Below are 12,407 nucleotides of genomic sequence, written 5' to 3'. Positions count from 1 at the left end.
TGGAAGAAGTGGTGGCAGCTCCCTAAGTCTTCTGTGTGGAAGAAAATAATACAATCTGCAAGACTTATATTCTAACTGTAGATGTTGACCACAAAGAGATGGGGAGCTTAGAAAAACTGCTCTCTGGAGCAGTATGATTGTGGGGATTTTGCACAGAAAATCAGGTAGTTTGAGTTATCTATTAATTTTTTTGCCCATTTCACTCTTTAACAGATTCCCTTTAGTAAAGTAGTAACGTCAGTGAGCCCACCACTTCAGTTTTAATTATTTTGCTCTACCTTCTGTGCATCACCTACCACATAAGATGAATAAGAAGAATGATAGTTAACCACTATTTTTTAATTAAGTTCTTATGCCTGGTAATGGCAAGAGGGAATGGCCTGAAGCTCTGTCAGGGGAGGGTCAGGTTGGATATCAGAAAAAAATTCTTCACAGTAAGAGTCATTGGGCACTGGAACAGCTGCCCAGGGAGGGGGTCGAGTCGCCTTCCCTGGAGGTGTTTAAGGAACGGGTGGGTGAAGTGCTGAGGGACATGGTTTAGGGAGTGTTAGGAATGGTCGGACTCGATGATCCAATGGGTCCTTTCCAACCTGGTGATTCTGTGATTCTGTAAGAACTGGGAAATCAAAAGTACTTATGAGAAATGCAGTACATTATTTGGCAATGTAATTTCAAGGGAGTTGATATACATACTGCATTCTTTCTAAAATACTTTAGGATTATTCTTCTTCAGGTATCTTGTTCACCAGATTGCTTATGTGGGGTATCCTTTCACTAATGTTTTTATATCCTACTCCCTTCTGTCCTGTTGGAGCTAGAGGTTCTGGACTAAAATTCCAAGATGCTCTTTGTCACTATTTATAACTGGAGAATTACATACTCCCACTATCTACTCCACAGTATATTTGCATTGCAAAATGTAACTCTTTAATCTGAATCATAAGATATAAGCCACGTTATTCATTCCTTATTTGCACTTGCCCACCTGTGATATCCATCTCCCCTCAAAGTTATCAGTTCTTTAAAAGCAGAGGGCCGTCCTCCCACTTAATAACACCGACGTGTGCTGAGTCATGAGAATGAGCATGTTCTGAATGTCCAGTGCTCCTTCAAGGGACAACAATTGGATGCAATTAAGAAAAAAGCAAACCTACATGAAGAGTTGGATGGGACTGATCTTATAACATCAATGACCGATGTTCAACCTGGAAAGACTGTACCCACTTGTTCTAAAAATAAACAGAAAATTGACTGGAGTCAAGGAGAAATGAATCTACAAATTACTGTGCGAAATAAAAGCTTTGATTATTAAAAGTAAGAAAAGCCTGTGTGATTTATTGAAGTACAGACTCTTTAAGCAGTATTCCGTTTACACCTGTTTCCACCAGGAAGGTGATTGTGGTCTTTTCTGAAGTAATGGTGGTCCACCTTGCACAAGACACAGAGGCTTTAACTTCATCCAAAGCACTTAAACGAGAATGGAGCTATTTCAAAAGTCAGTGAAATCCAGAGCAATCTGTACTGTTTACTTGGTGAGGAAGCCAAGAACTGATTTTTTTAGGAAAAAAAGGTAATTTATTTTCCTTGTCCATCCTGCCTACTCTTTAGCTATAGCTGATTAAGGGAAGATTTTGTTTATTCTTTGTTGGTTGAATTTGGAATAAATGGCAGGCTGTTCTCTGGACCTCAAGCCACTATTTTCCTTTCGCGTTCAACACCTCATTATGATCAGAACCCGTATGGCTCACTCTACATGTTCAAGGATGATTTGCACTGATTATGCATCTTCACTAAAATCAGTGAGGACACAACACGAGAAAGGTGGCAAAGAACGACTGTTCTTCACAGTATTGGTATGCAGGGTCACAGTGCCTATCTAGCTGACCTTTCTTCCATGAAAGGGACAGAAATGCAGGATTACCAAAAGCAAGTTAAAGATTTCTCCAAAACCAAGAGAAAAAGTTTTATAGTTAAATGATCTTTTGTCCAACCAAAATAATTAAAAAATCAGGATGCTTTGTACCATGTAAAATACAAGGATGTCCTCAAATACAGAAGAAGGAAACATTCCAAAACTATACCTAGAAATGCTTCTTTGTTGGAGATGGGTTAAAATTCAAACAGTTGTTATCTCTCGAGGACGTGAAGCCAACTAGCTATGCATTATTTTTGTAACCAGGTGTCCCTCGCACTGCGCGGAGGAAAGAAAAGGGATCAAAAGGAAAATTGTACTTCAAGCTGTTGGTCATGCAAATGTTTCTGTAGCCAATCTCCTCCCCTCCAATAAGCTGCTTTCCTGTTAGATCTCTCCTGTAAATTCCTCTCTATTTTTCTTTCTTTCTCTCTTTCCCAGTTCCTCTTAGCAGCAGAAGCTGACTAACTCTGAAAGTAGTTGTGCTATGCTTCCAGAAACTTTATTTGCATTTATTTTTAAACTTTAAGCATTGTGTAGACACGACCGTTTTCTCCTTCGCCTGCTGCTTTATCTGCCTTAAGGGTGTGCCACTTGAAGTGACAGGATAGTGCCTCAGCTGGAAATGGAGAGTGAGTGAAATAACCTGCAGGTCTTGGCCCTCACGCACTCCCTCCCGGAAGGAGCTCTCGCAGTGACACAGACAGTGGCAGCCAAGAAGACTCCGGGTGGCAGAGAAGGTCACAGACTACTACTGGTCACCACATCGTTGGAGCAAGAGCCGTTCAGGGATGGTCTCACTGACCCCAACAGCTGAAAGACAAGTTGTCAGAACAAGATCCTTCTGAACTTACAGGAAGACACAACAGGTGAGCAGAGAAAATTATGCTATGTTTACGGAAACGCAGAGTTTGCCAGTTAGGTTCTTCAAGAGCTTTAATATTTTTTTTAGGCAAACACTTCAAACAAGGGAGAACCACGTCATGTAATTCTTACTCTACTCTTTTTTTCATCCTTTTTCAGTACTGAGCAATCAACTTTGCTTTGAGCTTCCACAGCTCCTCAGTTAGTTGAAGTTCATTTAATTTGAGCATGATTTACTTGAGATTGCAAATATTTCCTTTTCCAAATCTGTGTTTCTTCCCTGCATTGAGCTGGGCAAGGCCACCCAGGCTGTGGGGTGTTATTAAATACAAGTAAAGCAGCTTTTTTTGAGTTTTACTCTATCAGCCTTCTCCAGCCTTAGAAATGCATTGCTTACCTTTCAAATAACGAACAGAGTACTTTATATTATAGCTGTACTTGGGGTTAGTGTCACATCTGAATTCACAATACGATCTGATGAAATACAAGTGGCAGATGGGAAACTTTGTCCTTTATTTTGTATTCCTCCATATGACTTATGTTTTACTCAAAAGGGCAAAGACAGGAACTTTGAGAGCTTTGTTTCACCCCCTCATGCTCAATTTCACTTGTGAATAGGAAGACTGAAGCACCACCTGTTAGGAACTTTCATGAATGAAATACAAACAGCAATATGCATTTTCTTTTTAAAGGCATTTAGGCAGTGAATATTGTTTGTTTAAATTCAAAACTAGCTGAGATTGTCAGCACTGGATTGCTTACAGAGTTCAGTGTCTATGCCTTTCCTTCCACTTGTACTGTAAAAAACTTTATCGCTAGTGATCTTAGACCTTTTCCAGCTCATTAGCATATACTCCAACACTATTCTCTTCTCTAATTCTCAGCTATTCACTCTGTCTTGCAGACTCAGCACAAGCTTATCGTGATCAAACTTATTTGGCACTCAGTTGCCACTTTTCTATGGTCTGTTCCAATTCCCGGTGCTTACACATCTGTATAAAATCAAAGCCTTTCTATTGCCTGAGGATTCAAACAAGATGAAAGCTTTAAGATCATATTTGTATTTATTAGTCTGTTGAGAATGTATCTTAAAATATTTAATCTGTGACAGCGATCACATGTCCTGATTGCATATCCCAGTGTAGACCCACAGAAATAGTCTTTTAGTTGTTCTTTGTGTAGTACAGTGCGATACGAAGCACAGCATACTTCATTAATGCTAACCTCATCAAGAATATTGTTGATAATAACCTTGCATCACAAGTAATTATTATATAAATACATTTATTCTCTTCCCAAAAGTTACTACTGCTGGAACACATCTTTTTATTTTTGTAAGCATTCTTGAAAATGCTGAAACACAGCCAGATATGCACGAGATAAAAGGACTAAAACAGTTGATCACTTTGGCCTTTTCTTGTAAATGTGTAACTTTACTCCATGAAGTTACTTTTTTACATTATTATCTGCCATGGGCTAAGTTGATACCCCTTGAGCACCTTGAAAAAAATATTGAAGTATTAGTGCTCTAATAGTATTGCAAAATGTACACGCTAAAACAAATAGATCCTGAAATTACGGGAATATTGGGATAAATACCTGACAACTTGCTTAGCCAAAGAACTGGCTTTGCCTCTGCTCACAGGGAAATATAAAAAATAGTAAGAAAATTGATGTGGTCATTGATCCTTTGCAGCTATGTGCCACAGTAGATTCATGCTTGTTCTGTCCTTGGGGGAAGCTCATATCAGATCAAAAATCTGAAAAATGCCTTTAGACTGGAACACTTTTCCATGCCAATGTAATTTTTAGTATTTTTTTTTGAAGCCCTGTGAGTATTCATATATAGAGACAGTGACTGGAATATTCTGTGGGAGTTTTTTGCCAATTAGCATGGCGCTAGATGAGGGGAGGAAGGGGGAAGGAAAGGCTTTTCTTAATACGAATCAGACAATTTCCAATATAAATCAGAATTTTTCCAAAAATCCAGTATAAATATGAGGGTTTCTTCCACAAATGTACTTACTTTAGATATATTAGTGAAAAAAAATCCATTATAGTTGCTTTACATATACTATAAAAATACAAATACAGTTTAATTGGAGTTTGTGCTCTGCTTGTTCTAATGCAAATATAAACTGGTTTTCAACTGTATGTCATAAAAGTAAAAAGTTTCTGTATCTTAAGTCAGAGATGAATACATGGCAGTGGTTTAGAAGGCATGTAAAAATCTTAATAGAAAACAAATTTTTAAGTATTTTTGTTTTTCCTATAGTCCTTTGTGCGAGGTTTGCTTTCCACAGCAGCTACACCGTTAGAGCAAACTGCGGATGATAAATCCAAGTATAAAAATAACGTAACATTATTCTGACATGACCGCTTGACACACTGCAGATGCTCTTTGCAGAAATGTTTCTGATGTGGTTAGTGTGCCAAAAGCACTTACTGAAATCAACTGTAGGGCCTCTTAAACCCTTTATACTGTGCCGGTGCGATGCTGCCTTTGAAGTGTGTTTGGGCTGCTGTTGGACTGAGGGATTAGTCACAGCCTCAGAGTTCTTGTTGGCTGCTCTCTGTTCCTTGTTGATGCCAGTATGAATAGCGCCAGTCCTCCCTCAGCCATACAGAATCACAGAATCACAGAATCACCAGGTTGGAAAGGACCCATTGGGTCATCGAGTCCAACCATTCCTAACACTCCCTAAACCATGTCCCTCAGCACTTCATCCACTCGTTCCTTAAACACCTCCAGGGAAGGCGACTCGACCACCTCCCTGGGCAGCCTCTGCCAGGGACCAATGACCCTTTCTGTGAAGAATTTTTTTCTAATATCCCACCTGAACCTCCCCTGACGGAGCTTGAGGCCATTCCCTCTTGTCCTGTCCCCTGTCACTGGGGAGCAGAGCCCAGCTCCCTCCTCTCCACAACCTCCTTTCAGGCAGTTGTAGAGAGCAATAAGGTCTCCCCTCAGCCTCCTCTTCTCCAGGCTAAACACCCCCAGCTCTCTCAGCCGCTCCTCATAAGACTTGTTCCCCAGGCCCTCACCAGCTTCGTTGCTCTTCTCTGGACACACTCCAGAGCCTCAACATCTTTCTTGTGGTGAGGGGTCCAGAACTGAACACAGTATTCGAGGTGCGGTCTCACCAGTGCCGAGTACAGAGGGAGAATCCCCTCCCTGGACCTGCTGGTGACCCCATTTCTGATCCAAGCCAAGATGCCGTTGGCCTTCTTGGCCCCCTGGGCACACTGCTGGCTCATGTTCAGTCGGCTGTCAACCAGCACCCCCAGGTCCCTCTCTTCCATGCAGCTCTCCAGCCACTCTTCCCCCAGTCTTTAGCGCTGCACAGGGTTGTTGTGCCCCAAGTGCAGGACCCGGCATTTGGCCTTGTTGAATCTCATCCCATTGGTCTCGGCCCAGCAGTCCAGCCTGTTCAGATCCCTTTGCAGAGCCTCCCTACCCTCCAGCAGATCCACACTTCCTCCCAGCTTAGTGTCATCTGCAAACTTGCTGAGGGTGCACTCAATGCCTTCATCCAGGTCATTGATACAGACATTGAACAGAGCTGGACCCAGTACTGAGCCCTGAGGAACTCCACTTGTGACTGCCCTCCAGCTGGAGTTAACTCCATTGACCACCACTCTCTGGGCCATCCAACCAGTTTTCAACCCAGGAGAGTGTGCGCCTGTCCAGGCCAGAGGCTGACAGTTTCTGAAGCAGAATGCTGTGAGAAACTGTGTCAAAGGCTTTACTGAAGTCCAAGAAGACTCCATCCTTTCCCCCATCCAGTAGTCGAGTCACTTTGTCATAGAAGGTGATCAGGTTAGTTTGGCAAGATCTGCCTTTTGTAAACCCATGTTGACTGGGCCTGATCACCCGGTTCTCTTGCATGTGCTTCATGATAGCACTCAAGATTACCTGTTCCATGACTGTCCCGGCACTGAGATCAGACTGACAGGCCTGTAGTTCCCCGGATCCTCTCTGCAACCCTTCTTGTATATGGGCACAACATCAGCCAGCCTCCAGTCCAGTGGAACTTCCCCAGTCAGCCAGGACCTCTGGAAGATGATGGACAGGTGTTTGGAAAGGACATCCGCCAGCTCCTTCAATACTCTTGGATGAAGTCTCTACCCCACAGGAGGTCAGAGAGAGGGCTAGCAGGAACATACACTGTGCTGGGAAGCCAGAGAGCTGCGTTTTGTTCCTGACTCTGCTACCAGGGATTACTATGTGACCTTCAGCGAGTCGTCGTGGTGGGTTATCCTTGGCACACCGCCACGCTCACGCTCAGCCACTCATCGGCAGGATGAGAAAGGCTATGGGTCCAGCTAAGAACAGGGAGATTGCTGTCTTGGGTAGATTGGAATTGCAGAAAATTGATTTAATTTATTGCCAATTAAGAGCAGAAAAGGATGGTGAGGAAACAAACACAAAAATTAAGACATCTCCCTTCGACCCCTTGTCCAGGCTCAGCCTTATTCTTCTACCTTTTTTCCTGCCAGCCAGTGCAGGAGGATGGGGAATTGAGGCTTTGGTCAGTTCATAACAGTTTTTCTCTCTTTGTCCTTCCTCTTCATGCCATTCCCCTGCTCCAGCATGGGTCCTTCCCATGGAATACAGTCCTTCGTGAACTGATACAGCTTTGGCTCATCTTTATGTACTGCAGTGTGCACATCTGCTCTGACATGAGACACCTTCTCAGACCTGTTCATGCTGTCACTCTACACTTCTTTAACCTGATACAGCCATTTACCTGTTTTGCTTTGCTTCATTCCTTCTCACCCATTTATTCTTCCCTTCCTTTTTAAAATGTTTGGAAAGCAGCTGACGGAGAGCCCTGTGTTACTGTTGTTCCGTTCTACGAATGTTGTAAACACAACTGAAAGAGGTCACTCATGTCATGTCATGTCATGTCATGTCATGTCATGTCAAGTAACATTCCATAATGTTCCATTACATTTTGTTAATTTACCTTTGGTAATATTATGTTTATTTGGAGCCAAAGATACTTTTATCTCTCTAAAATGGAAATTTTCTAATTTTTGACAGAAGCCATTGAAAGTTATAAACTCCCCTTTAGTGAGAAATAATTCAGGCCTGATGGTTTTTAAAAAGAATACTGAATGTGCAGTGCAATGTAATTTGTCAGACAAGTACATGCACCTACATCTTGCCTCCACCAGAGCAAATAATAATGGTATTTAGGCATCTTGTCCCCTGGTTTTAATAACTACCTAAAATGCTACTTACTATAAAGCGACATCCATTGGGCTCCAGATTCAGCCCCCTGCTCTGCTGAGCACTGGCCAAGCAGCCTACAATGGACTGCTTGAGGTCATGGCAAACATCTTCAGGCTTTCCGTGTGGAAGGATGTCTGCATGTGGGCACAGACCTCTTTATTCTCTTCCATCCCTGTGTTCTTGCTGGGAAAAGTGCCGGAGCCTGGGTGCCGGCTCATGCTACCTCCAAATCAGGGCATTGAACAGGGAACAAATTAAAGCCTGAATGGTTCAAGCTGCAAAACTAATTTAGTATAGGAGATACTGACGTATGTAATATTACGGCCGAGCGTACAACTCCGCTGAGTCACTCAGTAGATACGCTCGATGTGTCTGCAGCCGCCCTGTAGGAACCTCACGCAGGTGTCCTGCACAGCAGACTCAGCAACAAAATAAGACTCATTTTCAGATCTTGCAGCTTCCAAGAGCTGTTAGGGACACTGACATCGTGTTGCTATTTGAATTTGAGTCAGAGATAGGATAATTTTTATCTTGATAGAGATCCCTAATACTAAAAAGACCTGAAAAAACAGAAGTCATTATCATAAATCTACTCTGCTTTGCTAAAATTCAACCAGAATTCTAAACTAATGTTTGTTATAGCAATGATTTGGGTGTTTCTCCCAGTTGGGAGATAATGACTTTTCCTAGGAGGGTAGAAGTCAGCTGGAAACTGATGGATTTCTTCCTACTGCAGCCCTTGGCAGTTCTTTGAAGTCTTGCAGATGCGCTAACTGGTACCAAAATTGATGTGTTGGCTCACTGCTGGATGTAAATAACCATTAAGTGCCACATCTGAAGTACATTAAAATTATTGTAGAATTTTTAGTGTTTACACTTAAGTGTTTACTCTAAATGTACTTCTAATGTACATTTACTCTAATGTACTTCTAACATTTTTTTTTTTCTGATACACTAAAGTAGTATTTTGCTTTTTCTCCAGAGTCATTCTTACCGCTGCTGGCTCAGACAAATGCAACAGTCTGATCTTTGCTCTAGCAAGGAAGTTTCATTGCTGTTAAGAAAGAGGAATGCCAAACCTCTGGGCACAAAACTTCAGATCTTTCTGATCTCAGTGACAAAAATTTCACCTCAGGGAATTTCAGATGCCGTCATTGAAATCTACAGATTTTGCCACAAATCTCTTTTCAGAGGAATTATTCCCTGTGCTTCTTGTCCAGTGAGTGATCCACATTTCTGTTTATTTGTAGTTTCCTAATTTTCACATCTATCTGCTGAGTTTTGAGTCCCTTTCCATGTACATTTTTTTCTACCTCATTCAGCTGTTTTTTCATTTTCCAGGTCTCATTCTTCCAAAATGTTCTTCTTCCATTCTCAGTATGATATCTTCTTTTTGTTATGCTCTGCAGCGGCGTGGGTACGCCAAAAGCTTTCCCATAGCTCCAGGTTCTATTTTATCTGGCATGTTGGCTGTATCGAGTGTCAGACTGGGCAGAAAAATTGGAAGATACCTTTGATACTTAATGTTGAGGTGTAAGTGAGGTGCGGTTGGAAGGGAGATAATCTGGAGGAGCACAAAGGACACCCAATGTAGCAGACAGAGTAACAAACTCCACCGAGACACTCGGCAGATCTTCTGACTTTAGGTCTTGACATAAGAGGGGCACCACTGTTGCAGACAAAAAAGCTCAGCTCTGATATAATATTTATATTATTTTGTTCTCTTATCTTTGAAAGAAACTCAAACCAAAATATTTATTGCCGCATTTATGGGCATCACATAAAGCAATCGTTATCAGAGCTGACAAGCGCTTTTCAGAGAGTGGTATCACCATCGATTTTCTCACTTCTCTCAGTCTATGCAGAGAATTTCAATCTCAGTATTTAGATATTTATCAGAGCCCTCGGCTGTTGGTTCCAGCAAGTCTTCTGCAGCAGCTTTCACCGATTACCACACTGTATGTCTAATATTTCTCATAATATTTAGGCTTATTTCATAAAATGTTAATTGCAGAAGAGGAAAAAGAAACCCAACTTTGCCTCTGTCCTTAAGCTTGCAAAGTTTTCTTTGAGTGAATGCCATCGAAGGGCCAGGTGTCTAAGAAATAACTGCTGAATTAACAGGTAACTCTGGAATCATTTTTGACAGCATTCTTAATAATGAGAAATCTGAATATAAGTGAGAAGATTTACCTAATCCCTACAGCTATGCTCTTCAAAAACCTGAAATAAAAAGTGAAATAAAATTATTACATGTAGATTTTTGTTAATGCGGGTATTCAAGGGCTTTCTCTGGACTGGGAAAGGATTGCCGTAATGTCAGCCTTGAACAGTATGAGTATGGTAGAGCAGAATCCGAGGCCATCCGGAAGCCAAAATCACTTGATTTTCTCCTAGACTTGTTCTGGCAGATAACATAAAATTTTCACTGAGTTTCTCTTTGCAGCTTATCTTCCTTGTATGTTTCCAGGTTTAGGTGATTAATACGATGCCAGTCTGCGAATCAGCTTCAATTAAATGGATGATGCAATTAGCAGAAGCTAGCGTGGTTTAGAATCTCTCTTATTTGTTGAAGTCTGAAGAGAGGTCTTCCCCCCAACACTTCTCATCAAAACCTTTTCTTTTCTTTTGCAATGGCAGCGTGTCTTTGTCAGTAGGAGACACTGTGTTAAAGTGCCAGGAGTCTAAGCCTGAGGTCTCTTAGGCATTTGTACAAATGAGTTCTCTTCTTGTCACATCCTGTAGTGTTAACATACTTTTATTTTTTTTTTACTTTAAGAACACTCTCCTTGAAAAAAAAGGGACAGATGTCCTTGAGGCAACTGAAGTAAAAGAAACTGATACTTCAGGATAAGCCTAAGTCACTTGCACTGCTGGAGTTCGCAGAACAAAGATCACAGAATGGGACAAGATGATTTTACGTGTATTATATTCAGAAGCTTCTGTTCTGCTGTGCCAAACCTTCTTTTCCCGGTGATCATAAGCCTGCAGCCTTTCATTTTCTGCCATGGTGAGCAGTGGTGCAGCGGCACCACGTGTCATCCTTAGCAGCACAGGGAGCTCTTTCCTATGGAGCACTGGCCAAGCTGACATTGCTAAAGAATATCCCGAGACCGGGACTTGATGGCAAGTAATAACAGATGCACTAAAAAGGAACCAACTGCAGGAAAGCAAAAAGTCTGTGGAAAGTTGTGTTGCTTGAGGACGACGGTGGAGTGGTCGACTTCACCGCCTTGCTCTTGACTTTGGACAGGTCGGTGTTGGGACCCTCTGTAGCCCAGGGAAACGTACTGCTATCTGTAGTAATGGAACACTACTAATTCCATAGTAAGTGTGAAGGATCGTGCTCCCCTCCTTTGTCTCTGCATTTAAAACATGGAAGTAGTGTAGGCTTTCTTTTTTGCAAAGCATTTTTCTGCTCTCTGAATAAAATGGGAAATTGCAAACCACCAGACAGCTTCATCTATCTTTGTAATCCTTCACCATCAACAGACACACACACCTCTGCCTCCCAGCAAGCAGTGTTGTTTTGTTTCTTGCCACATTCACCGCATTTTTTTTTACATGAAACATTATTTTATTATGTTGAATTGATAACCACTTAATCTGTATATACATGTTTCTGAAACACCATGATTTTGTCTTCAAATCTTTTGTGAAAACTAGAGAAGCTGTTGAAATAAGCAACCACTATTCTGTCGGTAATTCTCAGGGAAGGGAGGGATGACATGAGGAGGAGTGGTGGTGTATTGTTTTGCTTAGGCTGTCTTGTCCTTCTTCCATTCCAGGCTTTGAAGGAGCGTTTGATGAGAAGGAGCTGTGACGGTCCTCACCTGCTAAGGCAGCGGTAATGCAGGATCTGGGTGGGAACAATACCTTATTCTTGCTGATATTCATGGTTACCCTTGCCCATAATATTATACACCTCTGCCCGAGGAGTTTAGGGGAAAATAAGAGTGAAAGAGATTTACTGGGCCCTGGATTCTTATTTACTGTCTTCATAGCCAGGCGTTTCATATTATTCCTTTAAAAATATGATCAAGCTCCATTTTTTAACTGGCTATAAATAGTGGTAGAAGCAACCTCTGGGACGCTTTCATCCTCTGACTCCCTTATTGGTAACAAGTCCTTTTCTCCAGTGTTCATGGTCAATTAATCCTGCCTTTCCTCCCCTCTCCCTGGCAAAACAGTGCTCTGAGTTGTTCTAGCAGTAATGTTAATTTCGTGTGACCTTTCCATTCTTCAGTGCTACTGCTAACTGGGTGGCTGCAAAGGCAACTCTTTCCTTCTTTAAGGAAGCTCTGCTCCTGAGTCAGTGTTTTAAAATCTCTGACTGCTTTCAAAAGGAATAAAAAACTTCATAAGGTCAAGAAAAAAGATTCTCAGTGATGT

The 12,407-nt window shown here is 41.8% G+C and overlaps 1 protein-coding gene across 1 annotated transcript in view; it reads left to right on the top strand.

Annotated features, from left to right (window-relative positions):
- Positions 1-11,814: 11,814 nt before the first annotated feature.
- KCNN2 (potassium calcium-activated channel subfamily N member 2) overlaps positions 11,815-12,407 on the top strand; it is a 123,912-nt gene continuing 123,319 nt past the window's right edge. The window contains exon 1 of the mRNA XM_054054709.1: positions 11,815-11,878. The gene's annotated coding sequence lies outside the window, so the exon portion shown is untranslated. The remainder of the gene's footprint in view (positions 11,879-12,407) is intronic.

The sequence above is a fragment of the Cuculus canorus genome, chromosome Z (assembly GCF_017976375.1).
Source record: "Cuculus canorus isolate bCucCan1 chromosome Z, bCucCan1.pri, whole genome shotgun sequence".
NCBI lineage: Eukaryota > Metazoa > Chordata > Aves > Cuculiformes > Cuculidae > Cuculus > Cuculus canorus.
The sequence above is the reverse complement of the archived record's forward strand: the minus strand, read 5'-3'. Positions and strand labels throughout refer to the sequence as shown.